Source organism: Mustela nigripes, chromosome 12 (genome assembly GCF_022355385.1).
Source record: "Mustela nigripes isolate SB6536 chromosome 12, MUSNIG.SB6536, whole genome shotgun sequence".
In the NCBI taxonomy this organism is placed as follows: Eukaryota; Metazoa; Chordata; class Mammalia; order Carnivora; family Mustelidae; genus Mustela; species Mustela nigripes.
Window position 1 is genome coordinate 19,642,368 of NC_081568.1, and position 10,532 is coordinate 19,652,899.

Consider the following 10,532-nt stretch of genomic DNA (forward strand, 5'->3'; position numbering starts at 1 on the left):
TGCTTCAAGAAGCAAAAACCATTGTACAAAATAATGGAATTTGGAATGTGGGGGCAAATGGAACTCAGCATGGTTGACTACTTTTGTCCCTCATTACTCAATTTTATCCTTTTTCAAGGTGATGTATGTTGTGTTTTGAACACAGAAGACCCACAAGGTCCCACTTTAAGGTAATATCAAATTTATCACCATTCACCTGAAATCTAAGCCATTACGGATCATCACATTTGTTCACATAAAGTGGCAAGATATACAAAAGGAGATGAACTATAAAAATAATATAAAAAAGCTTGAACACCACTGCTGTAGTGGGTCTTGAAGACTGTGTCAAAAATCAAAACTACTTTCTTATATCCCTAATCTCATATTCCTTTTACTTTATTTCAGCAGGTGACTAAACTGGACCCTTCAACTAAGTGAATATATATGTGTGGTAAACACATATATATATATACACATACACATACATATACACATACATCTTTTCCTTTATGATCTGAATCCTTAGGAAATCTATATTGGATTGTCATAATGTTTCACTGTCATAATGTTCTACTGAGGAGTGCTATTGGACAAAGAAGTCTTAATAGGCATCCCAGTAAATCTCTGAAGGACATGTATATGCATAGTCTTAAAAAGCTAAAGGCCATTTACCAGCCACAGAGATATTTAGGAAGTATCTGTGCTTAACTACCTAAGATCAATTATTAATTCTTGTACATCAGAGCCACATTGGGGGGTGGGGGGAGGGTAACACTCAGATTGATTTTAGTTAGGATTAGGTGGACTATGGTCTTTTTTTTTTTTTTCTTCCTGAGCCAGACAACCAGAGTCAGAAGGTTTGCTCCCTAGGCTAAATAGTAGGGCTTGGGCTTGTGCTGTTCAATGGAAGACAATTGTTTTCTGCTTTGTCCTAGATTTGGAACTGATAAAACCTACTGCAGATGGTGTATGGTTAATTTGTTGCAATGTGACTGCTCATGTGTTAGATCTTATGTCCAGGACAGAATGTAGGAACATAAATCTAGGAAAGATATTGTGTTTCAACTTGGATATTAGATGAGGAAGCATGGCTTATAGTACAGTATAAATATAACTTTAGTTTGATGGTTTCAGAGTGATATATTTGGAAATTTAATTGTTTTGATGATCCCTAATACAAGGCTTCCTTCAATCTGGCAGCATTGCAACCACTAGTTTCCTGTAAGAATCTGGATACAGTTAAGAAACTATTCTCATTGAATATCTGTCAGCTCAGTGGCTCCTAGTGCTGCTGAAAATATATTCTTAGCACTTTTTTAAAGCAAACTCATGTGTCATGAGTTATCTGTTTTTCCACGCCTCCAAGCCAGCCAGTGGAAAGACCTTAGACACCAACTGCACTACTAGTAGGGTCAGCTTATTCTAATCCTCCCTAACCTCTCTGAGTCATAGCCATTCAAATTAAGCGCTCTTAACACCCAAACTCTTAAAGCAGATAATTACATAATTGTGAAGCAGAATGCTACATTCCCTGTGCCTCATATGTTTGTGATAGAAAGAATACAACTTCCAACTGAGCTCTCTCTTTTCAGTCTGGAGATTATTATAGGGAAAATGCTCAGTTGCTCTAACCATCCTCTGCATGGAAGAAACATTTTCTGTTCTTATTGGAAAAAGCCTAACATTAACTCTGTAAAGTTTTACTGAGGCATGAACAGAAGCAGAGCAGAAACAGAACAGGGATGCCTTGTTTCTTATTTCATTTAACACACCCACTTGCAAGTGCCTTCTCATCCTACTACCTTCTGTGTTTCAGAAACTGAGGAATAATCTAACTGGACAGTGCATGCCTCACAAAGTCAAACTATGTGTCTACTTCTTCCCACTAAGGCTTATCTTTTGTGCATTTCATAGAGAAATTGATCTCAAAATATACTTCAGAGTCTCAAGTTTTTTGTTTAAGGGATATGCAGTAGTTTCATGTAGAGGGTAACAATATTTATGTAAACTTTGAGGATCATTTACAAAACACCTGCTTTTTCAGGATTTTTCTATTATAACTATCATAACACTCATACACTGAATTGGTTTCTTGTGTTGCCATATGACTTACGAACATCTACACTAATCACTTTACTCAATACAGGGGATTCATGCTTTGAACCTTCATACTATTTCAATGATCAAAGCAAACAAACCAAAAATCTCTAGAAATTCAGCTCTCTATTCCTAGGATTAGATAGCAATAGTAAAGGTTAGTTATTCTGTCATTTCTTATTAAAGATCTGATGAAATGTCTTCCACCAGATATTTGCTCAATAAACACCTTCACCTTGCACACAGAAATTATTTAAAAATTAGTATATACGATATCTTATACTTCACAACAACTAATGTTTTCGAAATGCCTTATAGAGTCGTGTAAAAGGAAAACAAACAAAACCCCTTTGTTTTTTATTCTACTCACAGAATCCTTCTATATTCCAAATAGGTGGATTTCACATACCAAGCAATATTCCAATTCTCAGTGGACACCAACTGCATGTCTTACAAATTTGACTCAATTCTGACACTATCTACCTGATCCACAGGATAAGGGCTCACTCAACCCAACAAGCCCTGCATCACTTCACACACCAACCGCAAGTCCAGATTGTCATCTGTATGTCGGAACAGCCTGTTATAAACTAAGGTTTCGGGACGCCTGGGTGGCTCAGTTGGTTAAGCAGCTGCCTTCGGCTCAGGTCATGATTCCCACGTCCTGGGATTGAGTCCCACATCGGACTCCTTGCTCGGCAGGGAGCCTGCTTCTTCCTCTGCCTCTGCCTGCCATTCTGTCTGCCTGTGCTTGCTCGCTCTCCCTCTCTCTCTCTCTCTGATAAATAAAATCTTAAAAAAAATAAAAATAAAAAATAAATTAAGGTTTCCATGACTCTCTTTCTCAGGCTCCACAATTCACTAGAATGGCTCATAAAAATCAGAGGAATGTTTACTTACATTTACCAATGTATTAAATGTATTATAAAAAGATACACCTCAAGAATAGCCATAGGGAAAAGACCCGCAGGGCAAGGTTTGGAAGGACAGAGCTTCCAAGTCCTCTCTAGGCACACCAAGCTCTCCAAAACCTCCACATGTTTCCCAACCTAGAGGCACATTAAATCACATTGTTCAAGAGTTTTTATAGACCTTAATCTCCAGCCCCACCCCTTTTTCCTTCCCAGATGTCTGTGGGTAGGGCTGAAAGTTCTAGCTCTCATCAGTCAGTCTTTCTGATGACCAGCTCATGCTAAGGCTACCAGAGGTACTACCTTAAGTCACCTCATTATCTTTTTGATAAGCTTTTCTTTAATTAGTAATCAAGTAAACACTCTTCGTATATTAATTGGGTATTTTTTACCGTCTTCTATGGATTTTGTCCTTATAATTTTGACCCATTTTAAATTAGATTTTTAACTCTTTATCATATATTTGAAGTCTTTTTAAATAGATATTTCTAGTGTTTTCTATTAGGTGTTTTCTTTATTTACTTTTTATGTTTTATCTTTGGGTAACATTTTTGTATAAATAGAAAACTACTACAATTATGTATAATGAGAGCAGAAAGATGGATCTACAAGTACGCCCATTATTAATATTTGCACAATAAAGTATTTAAAAATATATTAACTGAATTTAGCATAGTTGTAATATACCTGGAATATCCTTATTACACTTGCTTTTAAACTTTTCTCTTGTGTATGTCCATCTGGGACTTTTCTTATGAAAGTTTATATCTGTTGTCAGTGGCCTTTTCAGGCAGAGATCAAAGGAAGAATATTCGATATAGATTCCAAACAGAAAGATCTGAAGCAGGGAATCAAAGAGGAGTTTCCCCTGAGATTTCATTTTCTCATTTCTTCTCACTGTGGTGAAGAATCAAAATGTTAAGTTCTAAATTCTAAGGAAAAGATGAATCAAAAATCACTCTAGAATAAATCCAGTGCTCAGTCAGATTCTAATCTGCCATCAAATATAACATTCAGTTTGCAATGACATTATTTTCCTCTTTTGTGTTACTTTTGCTTACAAAAGCATCTGTGTGTATGCATGGGTATTTCAGGAATTACCTGAAATATTATATACTGCAATATTTTACATATTTTTTTCATTTGATCCTTAGAATAATTCTGAGGTGTGAATAATTTTTCTCACATTTTATAATTGAGAAGAACATGTCATAAAAGCTAATTGACCCTTGAAAGATCACACAAGGTGAAGACTATACTTTCAGGGATCATTTCTATAGTTTGAAAGATCACACAAGGAGTAGAATAAGAAATCTGGGACTTAAAGCTCATTTTTTGTATTTTTGATTAAAATTATTAATGCATTTTAATTTATCCTTCTTTGAATATTGAGGTGACTTCTGTCTATATATCAGTTATAGATGATATTTTCTTCCAAAGATATAATGCAACTTATTTGCCATCTATGCTTTTACACAGTTATTCTGGTGCAAAGATGGCCAGGGTTAAGGGATAGGGAAGCACTGAATTTTAGTATAAATAAAGGATCTTATTTAACATTTGGTAATGTAAAAGAAAGTATATTATATTTATGTGTCTTATATGGTCAATTTTCAATTCTGTGTGGAATAGTTTCTATTTATTATCATTTCAGAATATGTCAATTTTTTTCCAATCCATTACTTTACATTTTGACTTTTTGTTTATGGTAAACATCTCATTGATTATGCAAAGGATCAGCATATTCCTGGTTCATTCCAGACAACAGTCTTTTTAAAACTGATTTTTGACCTAGTTATTTAATGCCACCAATACATTAACAGAGAGTCATGTCTTCTTTTTCTGTTTTTCTATAATACTGCCATTAAATCACATTGTTCAAGAGTTTTTAGATTACTTAACCAAGATGAGCTCTACAAGACATATATTTGATATTTAATTTTTACCAACTTCAATTAATTCCAAAATATATATTGGATATCTAACTATAAAATGCTTTGATCGTAATGTGAAAATAAAAAATAAAGTGGAATACATGGTTCCCATTTTAATGAGCCTAAGGGTACTATATTAGAGACAGAAACAAATATAATCATTAATCCTTCAACATTTTTTTCCATCCCCATTGCTAGAAATGAGAGCCACTTGTTACCACCCCCCTCCTGGCAGCAGTCTCCTAAATGAGACCATAGACAGGGATATCCATATTAAATTTATTTTATTTTTTGTTTCTTTTCAAAAATGTTATGTTTCTTCTAACATAGATTTGAATTTTTCTGTATACTATTTGCATTGATATAGAAGTGTTTCTGTAGGGTGCCTGGGGGGCTCAGGGTGCTTGTGCTGTCAACAAAATGTCACAAACTGGATGGCTTTAAATAGCAGAAATTTTTCTCATAGTCCTGGAAGCTGGAAGCCTAAGATCAAGGTGCTGGCAATACTGGTTTATGTTTAGGCCTCTCTGTTTAGGCTTGCAGAGACCATCTTCTCATTCCATTCTTACATGGCCTTTTCTCTGTGCAAGCATACAGAGAGGAAGAGAGATCTCTGCTGTCACCGCCCAAGGACACATGTCTTATTATCTTAAGACCTCATCTTTATGAACTCATTTAACTTTAATTACTTACAGCTGAAGTCTTATCTCCAAATATAGTCACATTGGTGGTTAGGTATTCAACATAGGAATTTGGGAGGATGATATAATTCACACTATGTATTCACATGTACACTCTCAAAATGAGTATGCCAGAAAAATAATATTTTCTATAGCCTGACTTATTTATATACTCCAATGATTCAATTAAAGTATGTACATTTTATTTATTATATTCCCATGTCTACAACTTATAGAAACCATCAAATTATTTGTAATGATTGAGATGATATTATTCAATAGGCAGCATTTTAAGTAGTATACAATTATTCTTGTCTATCTCAACTAAGAAGGAGTAGTAAGTGAATTTCAGGAATTTAGGGAAATAAAACATTTAACATATTGAATGATTCATGCTAGTGACCAGGTTATACTACTAAAAATGAAAATAACAAGTTAGTCATATACATTTATGTACACACAATTTTAATAAGTTATTTATTTTATATGATCTTTGCAATATATAATGTTAATTTAATATATTTTATTGTATTCTTTGTAGACTGGACAGTATATAATTTGTACACATGATGTCTTACTAGTAACATAAATAAACAATGGATGAGATATTATTCAATATCATAATGTTGATTATCTTGTAGGTGTCCTGATTGTTTAATCCATTAAGGGAAGCAAGACAGAATTCTTGATAATTTTGTTACCTTATTATTAAAATGTAATTACTCTTACAGAATAGATTTCTTTCTTTCTTTCTTTCTTTTTTTAAGAAAGAAATTATTTATTTATTTGACAGAGAGAGAGATCACAAGTAGGCAGAGAGGCAGGCAGAGAGAGAGAGGGAAGCAGGCTCCCCCCTGAGCAGAGAGCCCAATGCGGGACTCGATCCCAGGACCCTGAGATCATGACCTGAGCTGAAGGCAGAGGCTTTAACCCACTGAGCCACCCAGGTGCCCCCAGAACAGATTTCTTTTTAAAAATTGTATAATGATTTCTAGCCCCTAAAGGGAAGGATTTTATTTATTTTTTTAATTAAATCTTCTCTGTTGACTAGAGCACATGGTTTTCTCTCCATGAATTTAAAAAAAAAAAAAAATGTTTTATTTCATGTTGAATTTGATGTATTTAAATATGTGGTACTTTTGCCTTGTTACCTATATCTCTACATTCAAACTTCATGGCAATGTAATAAAGAATTAGATTACAATAAACTGTTACATGACAATCACTTCTACACTTACCAGTCTAAAGCTACTAATTTTTTTTCAGAAACCTTTGTTCTATTTCTTGAAAATAGTGTATATCCTGTCTTAGAACTAAAATAGGTGCCTAAATATTGGTTTATTTAAGTAAAAAGACAGGGATGTCTAGGTGGCTCAGTCAGTTAAATGTCTGACTTTGGCTCAGGTCATGATCCCTGGGTCCTGGAATTGAGTCTCACATCAGGCTCTTTGCTCAGTAGGGAGCCTGCTTCTCCCTCTGCCTGCTGCTCCCCCTGCTTGTGCCCTCTCTTTCTCTGACAAATTAATAAATAAAATATTTAAAATAAATAAATAAATACAAGAGACAAAAAGTCGTATTTATTATAATATTTCTCATGTCTGGCATCCTGAAAGTCATGTTTGTTAGGGGAAAAAAGGAATAATCAACACATTTTGACTTAATCATGTTGGATAAATCTCAATAGGAAAATAAATACAACAAAGAAATGACAAAAATGTGGAAAAAACTATTAAGATTTATACTTAAGAAAACTTAAAGGGTGGGCATGAATTATTTTGAACTTGTTATCTGTGTGTGTAGACAGATAAAGACATTGTCACAGAGAGATAGAAATGTAATCAATGAAGTAATATGTATTGGGGTAGAAGCATTTTATAATGAAACATAAAACTGTTGATTTATATCACGAGATGGCAATGCTAGATTGTACTCTATAAATTCTTGAAAGAAAAATAATAGGATTATATACTGCAATAAATTGTATTTAATTTTTTTAAAGTACTACAAAAGGGACAGATAATAGGAAAGTCTCCTCAAAGAAGTGAGTATATGCTCTAATCAGTCTTTTGCTACTAATTATAACCTAATGGTAAATGCTTATAGTGGTTGGTAATTAAATTTTATAATTTCAATTTCTGTTTAATAAGAGAAGACTCTTGGGGGGAGTCGATGGAAGAAGGTTTACAACCTGGGTCATTATTGTTGTTTAATATTCATAATTTACTTAGGTAATTTTGAATTACCTAAGACTGACCGTTCTGCTTCTCTGATGTGTCCCTCTGAACTGTATTAGAGAAATTAGAAGGAAATTTGAAGTTTTACTTTTTATTTTAATTTTTTTTTATTTTTGGAAATTTGAAGTTTTACAAAAACTCCCTAGATGAATAAACTTAGACTCTTAAAATTGTTCTGAAAGTTCACCCCTCAGTTTTTATAAACTTTCTATCACTCACTCAATAAATACTGATGCAAAATTGTCTTAATATTTCTCTTAATATGTATGGTATAATCTAGGCACTAACCGGTGTTTAGGGAGGTGAGGTCTTGCTTCTAACTAAATTGTGTTCTAGTGGTAGGACACAAAACACACCAGTAAAACTTGTGTTAGTTGTACAATTTCAGAGAGTAATAAAAAATTGGAAATAATAAAGTTGGGTAACTTTTTTGGAGCTAGAAATTCAAGTCAGATTGAGTGGCTAGACAAAGGTTTGATGTGGAGGTGATGTTTGCGTTAAGATCTCAATAACAGGAAGGACTCATTTGTGGGTTGAGCTGGATAACTGGACACAGGACATTCCAGACAGATGAATCAAGGACAAGGTTCTAAGCAGCTACAAGTTTCTAGTAACTTGGAAATCTAGCGTGGCTTAAACGTAGTAAGGGAGAGATGGCTGGCAATTGACATAGAAAAAAAAAAACAAAAAACAAAACATGAAATATACTCTGCCCTGAGAGTAGTGATGCAAAGTACTTAAGGGCTAGAAGAGCTAATATGCCTCCATTGGTTGTCCTGAGCCAGAAATACACGGTCAAACATATTATCCCCCAATCACGGCAGACCACAACAGCTCCTGTCTAAACTCCTCCAGCAATGTGTTCCAGGGGAGTGCATCTATGCCATATCATAATGGGGGATCCTGATTTTGTAATTTTAATGAAAATATGGCATATGTTCCAAAAGTCACAAAGTTTTTGCTCTGTAATTTTGACACTTCTATAATATTTAACAGGGACACAAAACCCTTTTTTTTGAAAGATTGCGTGGAGTTGAGAAAGGCACACAAATTTTGACTGAATCTACACACGGATAACACTGATTGTTTTTTGTATTCTGGCACAACAGCTGAAAGAAATTGAAGAAATAGCTAAAATGTCTTCTCCAGAGTTCTTTTAAACAACTTGAAGCTATTAGTAATCAATCCCTGTTCTAAGGCAAGGTAATGAATTGTATTTTGCTGACTTTTTATTATACAAACTGAGATATCCCAGATGAGTTATTAAAAAAACCCTTTCTGATCTCTAATACTTCATGAATTAAATTATGGAATAATGTTATCATAAACGCTGAGATCCTCAGCCCAACATGGTACTGAAATAGTCATTCTCAGAGAATAATATTGAACTGATTAAGGTAAGTTGGAGAGCTAATGGTCCCATTGTGAGATGCATGATTCAAGACCCCCCTTTGATTCAGGATCCTTTCAGTTGCTAATTTTGCCAATATTGCATACTGCTTCACTCAGAACTCACTCTAGGATTTTTCTATAGTGCTCTGGTGTGCTGCTGAGGCCAAAAAAAAAAAAAGGAGAGAAAAACACTTCCAATATTTTCTCAGAGCAAAGAGACACACAGAAGATATGTTCCTTTGAGTAGACACCCAAGATGAGAAGGCAGAATTGAGTGATCCAACAGTACTCTGCTAAAAGGCCGTCTCTTTACAAGTAGAGTAACAGCAGAAATTTTTCTGGGGACACTTTAATGTGTTTTCTAGTGCATGGTCCCTGTCATCATGGAGGTTGCAAGATGGATTGTGATATAGTAAAATCACTTTTCATGGCTAGTAGATGTAAAGATTTTTCCTTTTCCATTCCGTAAATTCTAAAACCTAATAATGTGTAATGAATTCTTGTGTGATTAAGCTAGCTAGAGTAGATTACATGTCAGCAATAGAAAAAAACCATGCCTGACAAACCACATTATATGGCTTAAGTAAATAAAAGAAATTATCGACACATGAAAATATCAAGGTTAAGTTATCTTCAGAAATGTTTGGCACCAGAGGCTCAATGTTTCAATTTCCTCCTCTACCTCCCTTTTAGGCCCTATCTTTATGGTGTTGCAAATGAAGCTTAAAATATCCACATACCTCACAAACACAATAGAAAGAGAACAAAAGAAAGATAATTTCCCTTCAAATCCTATTGATGAGGGAGCTGGAGGCTGACCCAGTACAAAGCAAAAGCTGGCACCTTGCACCCCCTCTCCACCGGCTCCCCTCCTTAATATGTGTAACATTCCTCAGGCACCCCTGACTGCCATAAAATGATAAATAGTTAACTTGCAGAGATCACAGTCTTGCAGAACAGGAATCTCCCTTGCTCTACGGATGTCCTAGAGATCTATAAACAGGGAGGTTACCTTATCAATAGCACAAATTTCCAGAGGCAAATATCTCTCAGTTCCTGAAGCCCTAATGTCTCCCTCCCCACCATAAACTGGAGGAGGCTGAGGTAGAAGGGAATGTAAATGACAGCAGGATCAGAACACCCGACCAAGAATCTCCCTTCCCTTCATACCCTCCAACAGCAAGGTATATAACCTGCCATCCCTCAAAACCCGGGGCAACAGCAGCTCTTCCTGCCCACGGGTCCTGTCCCCATACTTTAATAAACCACCATTTTGCACCAAAGATGTCTCAAGAATTCTTT